Below are 17938 nucleotides of genomic sequence, written 5' to 3' on the forward strand. Positions count from 1 at the left end.
AAATCCCAACGCTATTACTGATGCCAAGTGTGCTTGCAGAGAGGAGCCTGGCTGTTCTCTGAGAGGCTCTAGCATCACGTGACTAAGACAGATTCAGATACTTACAGCCAACCTTTGGACTGAGCCCAGGAACCCCAATGGAAGAGTTAGGGTAAGGACTTTAGGAGCTGAAGGGGATTGCAACCCCATAGGAAGAACAACACTATCAAGTAAAAGGACCCCTCAGAGCTCCCAGAAACAACTAAGCAACCAACCAAAGAGTGTGCATGGGTTGGGCTGTGGCCCTTGCTACATATGTAGCAGAGGACTGCCTCATCTGGTTTCAGTGGCAGGGAATACAATTGGTCCTGTGGAGGCTTGATGCCCCAGCGAAAGGGGATGCTAGAGGGGATGGGTGGGCATGAGTGGGTGGGTGGGGGAACCACCATCTTAGAGATAAATGGGAGGGAGATGGGGAGGAGGTTTAGTGGACAGGGTTCTGAGAAGGGGGCCAACATTTGAGATGTAAATAAATGAAATAATTAATTTTTTTATTAACTTGAATATTTCTTATATACATTTCGAGTGTTATTCCCTTTCCCGGTTTCCGGACAAACATCCCCCTCCCTCCTCCCCTTCTTTATGGGTGTTCCCCTCCCCATCCTCCCCCCATTGCCGCCCTCCCCAACAATCACGTTCACTGGGGGTTCAGTCTTAGCAGGACCCAGGGCTTCCCCTTCCACTGGTGCTATTACTAGGATATTCATTGCTACCTATGAGGTCAGAGTCCAGGGTCAGTCCATGTATAGTCTTTAGGTAGTGGCTTAGTCCCTGGAAGCTCTGGTTGCTTGGCATGAAATAATTAATTTTTTAAAAAGCAGGATCAGATCTGGATATTATAGAAGTTCTGAAACTATCAGATTAGTTTTACAGCCATTAGTTAAAGTGATAATATAGTAATGGCAACAATTATAACAACTGAGAATAATAATAGCAAAAAACTTTCCAAAATCAAGGAAAGAAAGCCAACTGTAGATCCGGGCTGTTTAGAGAACACTCAATAACAAATATCCATGCCTAGACATAATATATTCAAACCAAAAAAAAAAAAAAATGGGCAGGGTGCAGAGCTATCTTTGAAGTGACTCCTTTCTACCCGCCATACTGTGAACTACTCTTTGTGAAAACGCTTTTTCCTATCAAAGGTAGCTAACCCATCCAGGGTCAATATTCCATAAACCTCCCCAACATATGATTTGCCTCTTTGCCCAAATCCTAGTCTCTTCCATAGCCGTGCCCTTCATGCATCTGCAATTGCATTAGACTGTGAGGTCAAGTTCCTTCTCAGCAATAATGAGACCCAGGAACCACCTATCTTAGAAAATAAAAACTAAGTGAAGTTCCTACCTGTGAACTTGCTTGGCCTACTTGGGTTGAATGGCATATTAGGTCTCAAACCCAGGACAAATGGCTGAATGCCCAGTAACAATCAAAGTGGACATGGCTACCAGCTTCTCCCAGCATCCCTCAGTCCCTTCTTGTTACAGGTCCTCCTGGTTGCCACCTGCCCCCTGCCCTAAACTGTTCCTTGCCAGATATTGGGCTGGGCTTCCCTCCCTGCAGCTGCCCTTCTCTATTATAATCTAACCATATTGGTTACCTGCCAGTCTTACCTTTAGCCCTCTTGGCTGCTGTCTAGTCCCTTTCTCTCCCTCCTCCCTTCCCATCTCCCACCTTTCCCCACATGGCTCAGGATCATGTCCACTCTAGACTCTCCTAAATGTTTATACCTCTAGTCATGCTTTTAGCTTCTCCCCGACACCTAGAAACAGCTGTGTCCTTTCCCTTTGATTTTTTTCATTCATCTCGTGTCAAAACCCACCCAGGGACAAACTGCTAGATGAGGTTCCCATTAACATGATATCCTCTTTTCAAGAAGAAATTGTCATGCCAAATTACTTTTGTTTTGTTCTTGTTGGTACACCAGAATAATTTTTTTCCAGCTCCTTCCAGACTACTCTAGCACAGTTCAGTGAGAACTCTGCAACTGTGAGCCCAAATAAATCTTTTTTTCTCTCTTAAAAAGCAACCCCTACCAAAAACTCATCTCACCTACAAGAGCAAAAGACATTACCCTTCCTACTGAACTTCTTGGGTGAATGGAAATACTTCAAGTATGGAACAAACCTGGAAAATAAAGTAACATTCCACCTAAAACAAACAATATATAATCTAGGAATCCATAGAGCCATGCATGGTGGTACTTATCTGTGATGCCAATCTTTGAGATGTTGAGGCAAGAGGACAGGGAGTTGTAGGCCAGCAAGACCCCATTCCACAAGACAAAAAAGAAAGTAAATATTTTCTGAGATAAACACAAGAGAGCTGAAGAGATCAACTGGTAAAATGTACTATGCAAGCAAGAAAACCTGGGTTCCCTGGGGAGACAGCTCACAAGGTAAGAGTGCTTTCTCTGTAAGCACAAGACTGAAATCCTCAGAACCCACATCAGATGCCCAGCACTAGGATGGAGGATGGGAGTTGAAAACTGATGGATCCTGAGAGCTCTCTGGTCAGTCAGCCTATCCAAAACAGTGTAAAAGAAGGTTCTTCAGGATTCCAATGGAGACTGAAGACAGGCTGGTCTCAAGAGTCCTCCAAGACTCCAGCACCAGACCTCCAACCTCAAGAAGGGAGCTACCAGATTCTTGACAAGAGACAGACATGGTAACACACACATATATATCCACTCATTATATCAGTTCTGTTCCTTTAGAGAATTCTGAGTACAATAAGTAAAGGAATTTTTTTTATTTAATAACAAAAAGAGCAGTGGAAAGCCTCATCAACAGAAGGAATTATTAGGAATATGGCATGAGGATTTAAAGAGAAATGAATACTCATTTAGACAAACTAATAAAAATGACCAATGGAATATACAAGATGTTTGAACACTGTGAAAATGCCAAATTATAAGCATAGAATTCCATGCCAGAGGCATTAAAAAATATTTTCAATATACTCATAGCAGAAAATTCACCATACTTCAAAAGATACCTATACAGACACATGAGACACAGAGAACACCAAACAGACAAGAACAGAAAATAAAATCCCACACCACATTAAAACTGAAACACTAAGCACAAAGATCATGGAAAGGAGGAATGCTAAGTTACACATAAATGTAGGCGGGCTCACATTCATAACAAAGTATTGTAACAGAAATTTTACATGGCAGAAGGTCTTGGAAATATATTTTCCAGTTCTAAAAGAAAAGCATACCAAGCAAGATTACTATATCCAGATAAACTGTCACAACTAAGGGAGAAAGAAAAACTTTCCATGATAAAAACTTAAGGAATTTGTGAGCACTAACTAAGCCCTATAGTATCCTTCTACAGAGGATACAGGAAAAAAATTGTGCAAACTAAAGAAAATGTTAAATACATCCAAAAAGCTATAGAAAAACAATGAAGGAAGCTAAAGCAGTAAACAAGAAAAACAGAATGAGGAAAACATCAAATATTACAAAGTCAGCAAACTAACAAGAATTAGCACGTACTTTTTGATGATAACTGAATATTAAATAATGGTCTCAATTCCCCCAAAAGACACAAACAGACTGAAAAACAGGACCCACACACCTGTTGCCTCCAAGAAACACACTTCATCCTCACTACCTTGGAGTGAAAAGATAGAAAAAGTGATTCCAAAAACTGGAGCACAGCATAACTACTCTAACATCTGACAAAATAGACCTCAAATGAAAACTAGTCAGAAGTGATGAAGCAATTACTTCATATTGACTAGGGATACAAGCTATCAAGGATATTACAATTTTAAGCATGCACATACCAAATACAGGTGTAATCAATAACCTGAAAGCCCAGGTAAACTGAGACCCTCCTGACAGGAAAGCTAAGTTGTAGAAGTTTCAGGTAAGAAAATTCACACACCAAACCCACTGGTACCTACCATTTCAAGACTACAGCAGAAATGAACTGCAGATGCAATCTACCATGCCCAAAGCCTCCCGCTGCCCCGTTCTTTCTTCTTTCTTTCTTTTCTTTCTTTTTTTTTTTGTTTGTTTGTTTCTTAAAACAAATTTATGTAACTGAAGGGTCGTTCCTGGGTCTAGTAAATCAACTTTACAAAAGAGAAAGAAAAGGGGAGAGCAAACAAAACATCACAACCTGAACGAGAGAATCCAGAGTTCCCAATCAGCTTAGGAACTATCTCCCAGGACAGCCCTGCAGCCCAGTAATATGCTGTGCTCTAGAGCTAGGATCCTGTGAGGACAGCAGACTCCACAAGCAACAGAGTGAACACTCCCTCCCCCAAACCTTTGTGGTACAACACTGGTCTCACTTCTGGGCAAGCTTACAAACCTATACAAGGGTGGAATAATTTACATGGGTGCTAAGATTCAAGAGAATAGGGTGAAAAACAAAAAGAAAAGAGAAAAGGAAAGAAAGGAAAAGAAAAAAGAACAGAACAGAACAGAAAAGAGAAAACCAACCTCTTGGGAGAGGCAAGGGCATTTAAAGGAACAACAAAAATGCCAATAATATTCAGACCCCCTTTTAAAAAAAGATTTTTTTTTATGGCTTAAAATATTTCACTCTAAATGTCAATAGAAGAATGTCACTAATATCATGTGGACACCTTTGTAATGTAAATACATGTCCCCCTTATTCATTTTTTTTTATTACATATATTACTTTACTTACATTTCAAATGTTATTCCCCTTCCCGGTTTCCTGTCCATAAGCCCCCTGTCCCCTCCCACTCCCCCATACGGATATTGGCCCGATACATCCCCCTTATTGCCCCACCATATTCCCCTGCACTGGAGGTTCAACCTTGGCAGGACCAAGGGGTTCCGCTTTCAGTGGTGCCCCAACAAGGCTATTCTCTGCTCCATATGCAGTTGTAGTGCTGAGTCAGTCCATGTATAGCCTTTCGGTAGTGGTTTAGTCCCTGGAAACTCTGGTTGGTTGGCATTGTTGTTCTTAATAGGGTTGCAAGCTCCTTCAACTCTTTCGATCCTTCCTCTAATACCCCACAAAGGGTGTGCTGTTCTCAGTTCAGTGGTTTGCTGTTAGGATTGACCTCTGTATTGGACAAGCTCTGGATGTGTCTCTCAGGAGAGATCTATATCCGGTCCCTTTTTAGCTTCATCAATCGTATCCAGTTTTGGTGGCTGTATATATATTTGGGCCACATGTCGGGCACGCCCTGAATGGCTATACCTTGAGTTGCTGCTCTAAACTTTGCTTCCATATCCCCTCCTATGTATATTGTTTCCCCTTTTAAAAAGGAATGGGAGCATCCACATTTTGGTGATCCTTCTTGAGCATCCTGTGCTCTGTGGATTACATCTTGGGTAATTCGAGCTTTTTAGCTAATATCCACTTATCAATGAGTGCATAGGAAGTGTGTTTTTCTGTGATTGAGTTACCTCACTCAGGATGATATTTTCTAGTTCATTCAATTTGCCTATGAATTTCACAGTCATTGTTTTTGATAGCTGAGTTATACTCCATGGTGTAGATGTACCACATTTTTTTAATCCATTCCTCAATTGAAGGGCATCTGGGTTCTTTCCAGCTTCTGGCTATTATAAATAAGGCTGCTATGAACATAGTGGAGCATGTGTCTTTGTTGTATGTTAGAGAACCTTTTGTATGCCCAGGAAAAGTATAGCTGGGTCCTCAGGTAATGGAATGTCCAATTTTCTAAGGAAGCTCCACACTGCTTTCCAGAGTAGTTGTACCAGTTTGCAATCCCACATCAATGGAGGAGTGTTCCTCTTTCTCCACATCCTCGCCAGCATCAGCTGTCACCTGAGTTTTTTATCTTAGCCATTCTGATTGGTATGAGGTGGTATCTCAGGGTTGTTTTGATTTGCATTTCCCTGATGACTAAGGATGTTGAACATTTCTTTAGATGCTTTTTGTACATTCGATAATCCTGAGCTCAGAATGTTTTGTTTGGCTCTGTACCCCATTTTTTAATAGGGTTGTTTGGCTATCTGGAGTCTAACTGCTTCAGTTCTTTGTATATTTTGGATATTAGCCCTCTATCAGAGGATTGGTAAAGATCTTTTCCCAATCTGTTGGTTGCCGACTTGTCCTAATGACAGTGTCCTTTGCCTTACAGAAGCTTGGCAGTTTTATGAGGTCCCATTTGTCAATTCCTGATCGTAGAGCATGAGTCATTGGTGTTTTCTTCAGGAAATTTTCCCCAGTGCCCATGTGTTCGAGACTTTTCCCCACTTTTTCTTCTATTAGTTTGAGTGTATCTGGTTTGATGTGGAGGTCCTTGATTCACTTGGACTTACATTTTGTACATGGTGATAAGAATGGATCAATTTGCACTCTACATGCTGACCTCCAGTTAAACCAGCACCATTTGTTGAAAATGCTATCTTTCTTCCATTGGATGGTTTCAGCGCCTTTGTCAAAGATCAAGTTACCATAGGTGTGTGGATTCATTTCTGGGTCTTCAATTCTGTTCCACTGATCTATCTGCCTGTCTCTGTACCAATACCATACAGTTTTTATCACTATTGCTCTGTAATATTGCTTGAAGCCAGGGATGGTGATTCCCCAAGAAGTTCTTTTATTACTGAGTATAGTTTTCACTATCCTGGGTTTTTTGTTATGCCAAATGAATTTGCAAATTGCTCTTTCTATATTTATAAAGAATTGAGTAGGAATTTTGATGGTGATTACATTGAATCTGTAGATTGCTTTTGGCAAAATGGCCATCTTTACTATATTAATCCAGCCAATTTATGAGCATGGGAGATCTTTCCATCTTCTGAGATCTTCCTCAATTTCTTTCTTCAGAGACTTGAAGTTCTTATCATACAGATCTTTCACTTGCTTGGTTAAAGTCACACCAAGATATTTTATATTATTTGGGACTATTGTGAAGGGTGACATTTCCTTATTTTCTTTCTCAACCTGTTTATCCTTTGAGTAGGGGAAGGCTATTGATTTATTTGAGTAAATTTTATACCCCAACACTTTGCTGAAGTTGCTTATCGGGTAAAGTAGTACTCTGGTGGAAATTTTGGGGTCCCTTAAGTACACTATCATATCATCTGCAAATAGTGATATTTTGATTTCTTCCCTTCAAATAGGTATCCCTTTGACCTCCTTTTACTGTCTAATTGCTCTGCCTAGGGCTTTGAGTACTATATTGAATAAGTAGGAAAAGAGTGGGCAGACTTGTCTAGTCCCTGATTTTAGTGGAACTGTTTCAAGTTTCTCTCCATTTTGTTTGATATTACCTACTTATTTGCTGTATATTGCTTTTACTATGTTTAGATATGGGCCTTGAATTCCTGATCTTTCCAGGACTTTTATCATGAAGGGGTGTTGAATTTTGTCAAATGCTTTCTCAGCCATCTAATGAAATGAACATGTGGTTGTTATATTTGAGTTTGTTTATATGCTGGATTACATTGATGGATTTTCATAGATTAAACCATGCCTGCATCCCTGGGAAGAAGCTTACTTAATCATGGTGGTTGAACGTTTTGATGTTTTCTTCGATTTGGTTCATAAGAATTTTATTGAATATTTTTGCATCAATATTCCTAAGGGAAATTGGTCTGAAGTTCTCTTTCTTTGTTGGGTCTTTGTGTGGTTTAGGTATAAGAGTAATTGTGGCTTCATAGAAGGAATTCGGTAGTGTTGTATCTGTTTCAATTTTGTGGAATAGTTTGGATAGTCTTGGTATGAGGTCTTCTATGAAGGTCTGATAGAATTCTGCACTGAACCCGTCTGGACCTGGGCTCTTTTTGGTTGGGAGACCTTTAATGACTGCTTCTATTTCGTTAGGAGTTATGGGGTTGTTTAACTGGTTTATCTGTTCCTGATTTAACTTCGGTACCTGGTATCTGTCTAGGAAATTGTCCATTTCCTGCAGATTTTCAAGTTTTGTTGAATATAGGCTTTTGTAGTAAGATCTGATGATTTTTTGAATTTCCTCTGAATCTGTAGTTATGTCTCCCTTTTCATTTCTGATTTTGTTAATTTGGACACACGCTCTGTATCCTCTCGTTAGTCTGGCTAAGGGTTTATCTATCTTGTTGATTTTCTCAAAGAACCAACTTTTGGTTCTGTTGATTCTTTCTATGGTCCTTTTTGTTTCTACTTGGCTGATTTCAGCTCTGAGTTTGATTATTTCCTGCCTTCTACTCCTCCTGGGTGTATTTGCTTCTTTTTGTTCTAGAGCTTTTAGGTGTGCTGTCAAGCTGCTGACATATGCTCTCTCCTGTTTCTTTCTGCAGGCACTCAGCGCTATGAGTTTTCCTCTTAGCACAGCTTTCATTGTGTCCCATAAATTTGGGTATGTTGTATCTTCATTTTCATTAAATCCTAAGAAGTCTTTAATTTCTTTATTTCTTCCTTGACCAAACTCTCCTTGAGTAGAGCATTGTTCAACTTCCACGTATATGTGGGCTTTCTGTCATTATTGTTGTTATTGAAGACCAGTCTTGGTGCATGGTGATCTGATAGGATGCATGGGATTATTTCTATCTTCCTATATCTGTTGAGGCCTATTTTATGACTGATTATATGGTCAATTTTGGAGGTCCCATGAAGTGCTGAGAAGAAGGTATATCCTTTTGATTTAGGATGGAATGTTCTATAAATATCTATTAAATCCATTTGGTTCATAACTTCAGCTAGTTTCTCTATGTCTTTGTTTAATTTCTGTTTCCATGATCTGTCTATTGATGAGAGTGGGGTGTTGAAATCTCCTACTATTATCATGTGAGGTGCAATGTGTGCTTTGAGCTTTAGTAAGGTTTCTTTTATGTATATAGGTGGCCTTGTATTGGGAGCATAGATATTTAGGATTGAGAGTTCATCTTGGTGGTTTTTTCCTGTGATGAATATGAAGTGTCCTTCCTTATCTTTTTTGATGACTTTTGGTTGAAAGTCAATTTTATCTGATTTAGAATGGCTACTCCAGCTTGTTTCTTCAGGCCATTAGCTTGGAAAGTTGATTTCCAGCCATTTACTCTGAGGTAGTGTCTGTCATTATCTCTGAGGTGTGTTTCCTGCATGCAGCAAAATGCTGGATCGTCTTTATGTATCCAGTCTGTTAGTCTGTGTCTTTTTATTGGGGAATTGAGTCCGTTGATGTGGAGAGATATTAAGGAATAGTGATTGTGGCTTCCTGTTATTTTCATTGTTAGAGGTGGAAATATATTCGTTTTTCTCTCTTTTGGTTTCATTGCAAGGAAATTATATTCTTGCTTTCTGTACATTGTAGTTTCTCTCCTTGTGTTGGAGTTTTCCATCTATTATCCTTTGTAGGTCTGGATTTGTAGAAATATATTTTGTAAACTTGGTTTTGTCAGGGAATATCTTGATTTCTCCATCTATGTTAATTGAGAGTTTGACTGGATACAGTAACCTGGGCTGGCATTTGTGTTCTCTTAGGGTCTGTATGACATCTGCCCAGGATCTTCTGGCTTTCATAGTCTCTGGCGAGAAGTCTGGTGTGATTCTGATAGGTCTGCCTTTATATGTTACTTGACCTTTTCCCTTTACTGCTTTTAATATTTTTTTCTTTGTTTTGTGCATTTGGTGTTTTAACTATTATGTGACAGGAGGAGTTTCTCTTCTGGTCCAATCTATTTGGAGTTCTGTAGGCTTCTTGTATGTTTATGGGCATTTCTTTCTTTAGGTTAGGGAAGTTTTCTTGTATAATTTTGTTGAAGATATTTACTGGTCCTTTGAGCTGTGACTCTTTGCTCTCCTCTATCCCTCATATGCTTAGGTTTGGTCTCCTCACTGTGCCCTGGATTCTATGGATGTTTTGGGTTAGCAGCTTTGTGCGTTTTGCATTGTCTCTGACTCTTGTGGCAATGTTTTCTGTGGCATCGTCTGCCCTGAGATTGCCTTTCAATCTCCTGTATCCTGTTGGTGATGCTTGCATCTGTGACTCCTGATCTCTTTCCTAGTTTTTCTGTCTCCAGGTTGGTGTCCCTTTGTGATATCTTTATTGTTTCTATTTCCATTTTTAGATCCTGGATGGTTTTGTTCAATTCCTTCACCTGTTCGATTGTGTTTTCCGTAACTATTTAGGGGGTTTTTGCGTTTCCTCTTTAAGGGCTTCTGCTTGTTTACCTGTGTTGTCCTGTATTTCTTTAAGGGAGTTTTTTTTTTTTTGTCCTCCTTTAGGTCCTCTATCATCATGAGATGTGATTTGAAATCCAAATCTTGCTTTTCCATTGTGTTGTGGTATCTAGGGATTGCCGAGATGGGAGAACTGTGTTCTGATGATGCCAAGTAGTCTTGGTTTCTCTTGCTTAGGTTCTTGCATTTGCCTCTCACCATCTGCTCATCTCTTATGGTCTTGCTGTCTCTGACTGGAGCTTCTTCCTCCTGTGGGCCTGTGAGTCTGTGATCTTAGGAGTGAGAGCACTCCTGGTAGACCAGCTCTCTCCATGCAGACTTTTGGCTTGTGAGGGCTGTGGGACAGCCATAGCTCTGGATGCAGATGGAGACCAGAAAGATCCTGTCCCAGGCTGGTTTATGGTTCCTGGGCCCTGTGCTCTCCTGGCAGGTCCCTCTTTGGACAGTTAATGGAACAAAAGTGCGTTCTCACCTGGGCTTTGAAGTCAGATCACTTTTGGGAGACTAGCTCTCTAGGGGCAGGTTTTGTGTCCAGAGGACTGTGGGACAGCCTTAGCTCTCAGGTGCAGATGGAGACTGGGATGGTCCTGTCTGTCTTCTATCTTCTTAACGTAGACAGTAGACACTAGGCTAGCCAGGGCCACAGAGGACTATCCTGGTTTCCAAAGAAGCAAAAAGCAAGCAAGCAAACAAACAAACCCGGATCTTTAAAATGTATGATACTTCATAGCACCCAGGACCTGAAATCTGTGGGTGAACAAAACAATCTAGGGCAGTGGGCTTAATCATACTGTAAATATTAGGTGACAGGCTAGCAAAGGACCTTGAGTTTTGATGGCCACATCAGTTCAAGACAAAAATTCTTTGTTCTGAGACATGTAGGTGTTGTTAACTTTTGAAGTTAAACCACTTGGAAAAGTTTGGCTATATTGAGAGTTGAGTGCTAGCAAAAAACCCAACTGGTCTTTCAGAAACATGGCAGAGAAGTTGGTCCCAGGCCTAGTAGTCCGTGGATTGTGGGAGGGGCAGACATAGCTTTTCCCTTGAGGCCACTAGGTGGCTTCGCTGGAGAACCAGTCAAGGCAGGAGTATTAAATCTAACAGTGGCCCTCAGACTTGGGGGGTGGTTTAGAGGGTTTTTAGGGTCTTCTTGGATACATTGTCTTGATAGGTAGTATCTTCTGTCCTAATGTGGTCTCTTTCTGGTTCGGTGGTAAGAATTGTGACTTTTGTACACCCTTGATTCTGATGGCCCTACACTCTTTCTTCCGCCTCTCTGCTTTCATCCTGCTTAACCTTCTGACCTCTAGTCCCTTCCACATTCGTGTCACGTGGACTGTGCTTCCCTCCTCCTGTCTTTTCATCTGTGTTGATCTCCTTTCGTGGACTTCTTTCTTTGACTCCATACCCATTCTTTCATGAATACAGATATATACAAATTAAAAGCTAGGATCTGCATTTGAGAAAGAAGTGGTTGCTGTGAGCCTGGGTTGCCTTACTTAATATATATTACTTTCTCCTTCCATCCATTTTCTTGTAAATTTTATAACTTCATTTTTCTTTATAGCTGGGTAAAATGCCATCGTATTATGAAACAGGATTCATCTGCCATTGGATAGCATAATAAACATGAATGTGTAGGTCCTTTTGGTCTTTGCCCAGGAGTGGCATATGTGGTAGTTAACTGAGTTTCCTGGTGGCTGTGCTAGTTTACACTCACAAACAGTGAAAGGGGTTTTATATATATGTGTGTGTGTGTGTGTATGTGTGTGTGTGTGTGTGTGTATGTATACGTATATATGTATATATATTTATTATCACCATTTCATTTTATTATTTGTTTTCTTGATAGCTGACTAGGGTGATGTCGAGTCTTAAATCGTTTATTTTAGTGATTTATTTATTTAGTGTAGTATGTGTGTTACTGTGGACATGTGTATGTCACCTTATATATATAAAGTTCAGGGGTAGATTCTCTTCTTGTATCCTGTGATTGTCAGGGGATTGAACTCAGGATTTCAGGATTGGAGGAAGTACTTTTTACCTGTTGATCCAAATTATTAGCTCCATGTCTGGTATAATTCTGCAAAACTGAAGATTTCTCTGTGCTTGGATTTTCATTATGACTTTAGAGATATATTTTTATTACTGCTTCAATCTCATTGCCTATTATCGATCTGTTTAAATTATTTATCTCATCTTGGCTTATGTATCTAGAAACCCATCGTTTCTTTGAGGTTTTCCAGTTTATGTCCTAGTGCCTTTCTGGATCTCATTGACATCTGTTGTCATGGCTTCCTGTTCTCCTCACTCTTGCTGATGGGTATGCTCTTGTTAGTTTAGCTGAAGGTTTGTCAGTCTTGTTTGTCTTTTCAAAGAACCAACTCTTGTTTTAGTTTAGGTCTTTTTTTTTTTGTATTTTCTTTTCATTACTTAGTGCAATGATGATATTAATTATTTCTGTCTGCTGATTTGGGAATTTGCTCATGCTTGTTGTTTTTCCCAACCCCTTAAGGCACATTGTTATTCATTTGAGGTTTTTTTTTTTCATTCATTCATTCATTCATTCATTCATTCATTTATTGGCTATTTTCTAATCAAGAGTATATTTTCTGCCCACTAAGCAATGTCATTTAGAAGAACAGTTAGTAAAATTTGAAGAAGAAAGACAATGAAAATTTGCTTTTAACATTTTCTCTCAGGGAACACTTCAACCTAAGGAAAACACCTTGCAGTCCGAGTCCTTTATTTCCTTTTTATCCATTAGGTGATTGAATCCGTATGGCATGGGCTCCAGCAGCTCAGGCTCCTTCCCGTTAGTCCTCACAAAGTGGGCTTCTCTGGGTGGCGCAGGCTGGCGCTTCAGCTGAACCCAGGTGCCCTTCTCTTTGGCTTCCTTTTTCTTCTGATCGTTCTCCTTCACCTGCTTCAGGAAGCCGTCTCTGCTCTTCGAGTGCTTGATGTACTCAATCCGCACATTGATCCTCTTGGCCAGAATCTTGCCTTTAACTTGCTTGTTTACAATGATGCCCACGGCATGCTGGGTGACGTTGTAGACTCTTCCGGTTTTGCCGTGGTAACACTTATGGGGCGTTCCTTTTTGAACAGTGCCCATTCCCTTGATGTCTACAATATCATCCTTCTTGTAGATTCGCATGTAAGTGGCCAAAGGAACGACTCCATGTTTCCTAAAGGCCTAGAGAACACGTACCTAGTGCCTCTCCTCTTTCCTTTTGTGTCCGTCATTTTGGAGAGTGACTGGAAGACGGCTGCCGCCTTCTTTTATTTTTTATAAGGTAGGTCCTTGCTGCTCTAAACTTTCCTCTAAGAAATACTGTTATTTATATAGGTTTTGGTATGTTGTGATTTCATTTTCATTAAAATCTATGAATTTTTTATGGACTCACTTGTCAATAATAATTTTGTTAATTTCAATGAGTGTATATTTTTGTAGTTCCTTGATTTCTTAATTTATTTGTTTATGGTAAGATCAGGATAAAAGAAGTTTTCTGATATTTAGAAAAAATTTCCTTTTTGTCCCAGCTCATGATATGTTTTAGTAAAAACTTCAGGGGAAGCTAAGAAGAATGTGAATTCTACACTTGTTTTATTTCTGTTGCTGTAACAAATGCTCCTAAAAAAACAACTGAGGGAAGAACGTTGATTTGACTAACCGCAATTCTAGGTTATAGTACATTCTTGAGGTAAAGGCCAGGCAGGAAATTAAGTTAGCGCATCCCAGCTAAGAACAGAAAGAGAAGGAACCCACATGTCCTTGCTTGCTCTCTGCTAGCTTTTACTCTCTCACCCTCAGGCCTGCCTAAGGATTGCTGCCCCCACCTCCAACACACACCATAGTCCACACAACTAACACAGCCTCCTACCAACGTGCTTTCATGCCAGCATGCTCTACAAGTTAAACAGCACAGTGATGTTGATGTGGAAGATTCTGTAGATGTTTTTAGGTACATTTGATCTGCAATGCTGAATGAAAAAAAGAAATAAAAAGAGAAAAAGACATGACTGCTCCTCAGTATGGTGGAGGAGAAACTTTACTATGCAGATGTTGGAGAACACAGTCAGAGGCAGACACTTCGGGGAGAGCCCAAACTGGTCAGGACCCTGAGCCGTGTGGGTATGGGGGAGGGGAAAGAGGGGGGAACCAGGTGCTGCAGGTAACCAAGATGTGTGGATTATTTGAGGAAGAACCTCTAGGGGAGGGCAGCCCAGCCCCTGGATTGGAGAGTTCAGGGTAGAGGGTGGGGTATGCTAGTCTAACCCTGTAACAGATGGGACTGAAAGATGCTGGGAGAACCCGGAGGCCAGGTCTGCTTTGACAATGTTAGATATAGGTACTTCAGCCGCTTGTCTGGAGTTTGAAACTCAACAATGTCATTTAATTTGGGTGTTTCTCTGTGAGTTTTTCATGTGCTTGTTTACGGTCTTCATGATCTGTCTTGGTAACCTTTGTTAGATTGGGATTGATGGATAAAAGAAAGACAGGTATCTACAGAAGCAGCACTGTTCTTTAATCAGAACAACTCAAAGGCCATAGTCTTTCCATGGAAGTGGAGACTGCACATATGGTGTGAGGGTCTTGGAGTTTTTAAGAAAAGAAAAGGGAAAATGGGGAGAAGCTATGGCTGTAGCCACCCCAGCTCCTGTGGTCCCTGCAGCTATCTCTGCTGCCACTACCACATCAGTACAAGAAGAGCCTGCAGCATCACCAGAGCCCAGAAAAGAGACAGATTTGTGAAGCTGAAGGTGACAACCTTGAGGACTTAGAGAGGCACTGCAGGAGAAAGCCCTGCTATGAAAGGCTCAAGGGTCCCCACAGTTCTAGGCGGACGTTTGTTACGTTATAAATTTTATTTGGTTTGTACTGAATTCCACTTCAAAACTGCTAAAATGTGTTTGAACTTTAGACTATAACATTTGTTATAATAATTGTTAGGTCGAAGTTCATGTTTTAAAAAAGGGGGCATGTCTGCCCAGCAGTGAGCTGATACCATCCCACAGTTCCCTGCACCCAAACCACCCAGGAGTGCAGACATCCTGAGACCGCAGGACAGACTGCCACCTCTGTACACCTCTGCCCACAGCCCTGGTCCAAGGGGAAACTGCACAGTGCCTCTGGACACAGGGATATAGGAACAGACAACTGCCAGTACCCACGGTTCTGGTCTGTGCTTAGGACCGAACTGAACCGACGAAACAGCTCCCTGCACCCAAATCCCTTAGGGGAGAGAGCTGGACCCTCAGAAGTGTGGATACCCCTGAGAAGTCAGAGGAGACTACCCTCTGCCCACAGTCCAGACCCAAGAGGGAATTGACAACTGTGACAACTGTGCCCACTGGGTACAAGGACCTACACGAGCAATCAGGAACAGGACCCTTTGATTCCTGCCAAGACCTAGAGCTGGAAGTTAGTTTCTAGGAGTGCCAACACACCTGAAATCAGAATACCTGTTCTCAGGAAAAGCTGGAAGAAAACAGAAAAACAATTCTACAGGAGTGCTGACACAGCGGCCTACAGCAGGGTCAAGTCACTCAGAAACAGCAAGACAAGCACACACCAGAGACAGGCCAATGGCTAGAGGCAAGCGCAGGAACCTAAGCAACAGAAACCAAGACTACTCGGCATCATCACAGCCCAGTTCTCCCACCAAAGAAAATACTGGATATCCAAACACACCAGAAAAGCAACATTTAGATTTAAAATCACATTTGTTCATGATGATGGAAGACGCCAAGAAAGACATAAAGGACTCCCTTAAAGAAATGCAGGAAAACACAAGTAAACAAGACGAAGCCTTAGAGAGGAAGCACAAAAATCTCTGAAAGAATTCCAGAAAAACACAACAAAACAGGTAAATGAATTGAAAATGGAAATAGAAACAATAAAGAAAACACAAAGGGAGACAACCCTGGATATAGAAAACCCAAGAAAGAGACAAGCAGTCATAGATACAAGCATCACCAAGAGAATACAAGAGATAGAAGAGAGAATCTCAGGAGCAGAAGATACCAGAGAAAACATCGACACAACTGTCAAAGATAATGTAAAACACAAATAGTTCCTAGCCCAAAATATACAGGAAATCCAGGACACAATGAGAAGATCAAACCTAAGGATAATAGGTATAGAAGAGAGTGAAGACTCCAAACTTAAAAGGCCAGTAAATATATTCAACAAAATTATAGAAGAAAACTTCCCTAACTTAAAGAAAGAAATGCTCATAAACATACAAGAAGCCTCCAAACTCCAAATAGATTGGACCAGAAGAGAATTCCTCCTGTCACATAATAGTTAAAACACCTAATGGGGAAACTACACCACAGAAAAAGCTAGAAATTAAACATCTTTCAACAAACTCAAAAGAAGATAGCCACACAAACATAATTCCACCTCTAACAACTAAAATAACAGGAAACAATCACGAATCCTTACTATCTTTTAAAATCAATGGACTCAATTACCAATGAAAAGACATACACTAACAAACTGGATATATAAAAATGACCCAGCATTTTGCTGCATACAGGAAACATACCTCAGTGACACAGACAGACACCACCTCAGAGTAAAAGGCTGGGAAAAAATTTACCAAGTAAATGGTCCCAAGATACAAGCTAGAATACCCATTCTAATATCAAATAAAATTGACTTTCAACCTAAAGTTATCAAAAGAGATAAAGAAGGACACTTCATACCTATCAAAGGAAAAATCTTCTAAGATGAACTCTGAATTCTGAACATCTACGCTCAAAATGCAAGGGCACCTACATTCATAAAAGAAACCTTACTAAAGCTCAAATCACATTCATAAAAGAAATTTTACTAAAGGTCAAAGGATACATTGTACCACACACAATAATAAGGGGAGACTTCAACACTCCACTCTGAGCAATGGACAGATCATGGAAACAGAAACTAAACAGAGAGTGGAACTAACAGAGGTTATGAACCAAATGGATTTAACAGGTATTTATAGAACATTTCATCCTAAAACAAAAGAATATACCTTCTTCTCAGCATCTCATGGTATCTTCTCCAAAACTGACCATATAATCAGTCACAAAACAGGCCTCAACAGATACAAAAAGATTTAAATAATCCCATGCATCCTATCAGATCACCATGGACAGAGACTGGTCTTCAATAACAACAACAACAAAAAAAACAAAAAACAAAAAAAAGGCAGAAAGTCCACATATCCATGGAAACTGAACAATGCTCTACTCAACGATAACTTGGTCAAGGAAGGGATACAGAAAAAAATTAAAGACTTTTTAAATTTTAATGAAAATGAAGGCACAACATACCCAAATTTATGGGACACAATGAAAGCTGTGCTAAGAGGAAAACTCACAGCTCTGAGTGTCTCCAAAAAGAAACTAGAGAGAATATACATTAGCAGCTTGACAGCTCACCTAAAAGTTCTAGAACAAAAAGAAGCAAATACACCCAAGAGGAGCAGAAGGCAGGAAATAATCAAACTCAGGGCTAAAATACACCAAGTAGAAACTAAGAAACCTTTACAAAGAATCAACAAAAGCAGGATCTGGTTCTTTGACAAAATCAACAAGATACATAAACCCTTAGCCAGACTAACCAGAAGGCACAGAGAGTGTTTCCAAATTATCAAAATCAGAAATGAAATGGGAGACATAACAATAGAAATCGAGGAAATTCAAAAAATCATCAGATCCTACTACAAAAGCCTATACTCAACAAAACTAGAAAATCTGGAGGAAATGGACAATTTTCTAGAAGATATTAGGTATCA

General features: G+C 40.2%; 1 protein-coding gene and 1 pseudogene across 19 annotated transcripts in view; both read right to left on the minus strand.

Annotated features, from left to right (window-relative positions):
* Nucleotides 1-17938, minus strand: part of Hira (histone cell cycle regulator) — a 109044-nt gene that overhangs the window by 28046 nt on the left and 63060 nt on the right. The gene's annotated exons all lie outside the window — the stretch shown is intronic.
* LOC148002703 (large ribosomal subunit protein eL21 pseudogene) lies at nucleotides 8716-13472 on the minus strand (annotated as a pseudogene). The gene has a single exon (XR_015633689.1). The product of XR_015633689.1 is annotated as a large ribosomal subunit protein eL21 pseudogene (transcript).

The sequence above is a fragment of the Rattus norvegicus genome, chromosome 11 (assembly GCF_021556685.1).
Source record: "Rattus norvegicus strain SHRSP/BbbUtx chromosome 11, alternate assembly SHRSP_T2T, whole genome shotgun sequence".
In the NCBI taxonomy this organism is placed as follows: domain Eukaryota; kingdom Metazoa; phylum Chordata; class Mammalia; order Rodentia; family Muridae; genus Rattus; species Rattus norvegicus.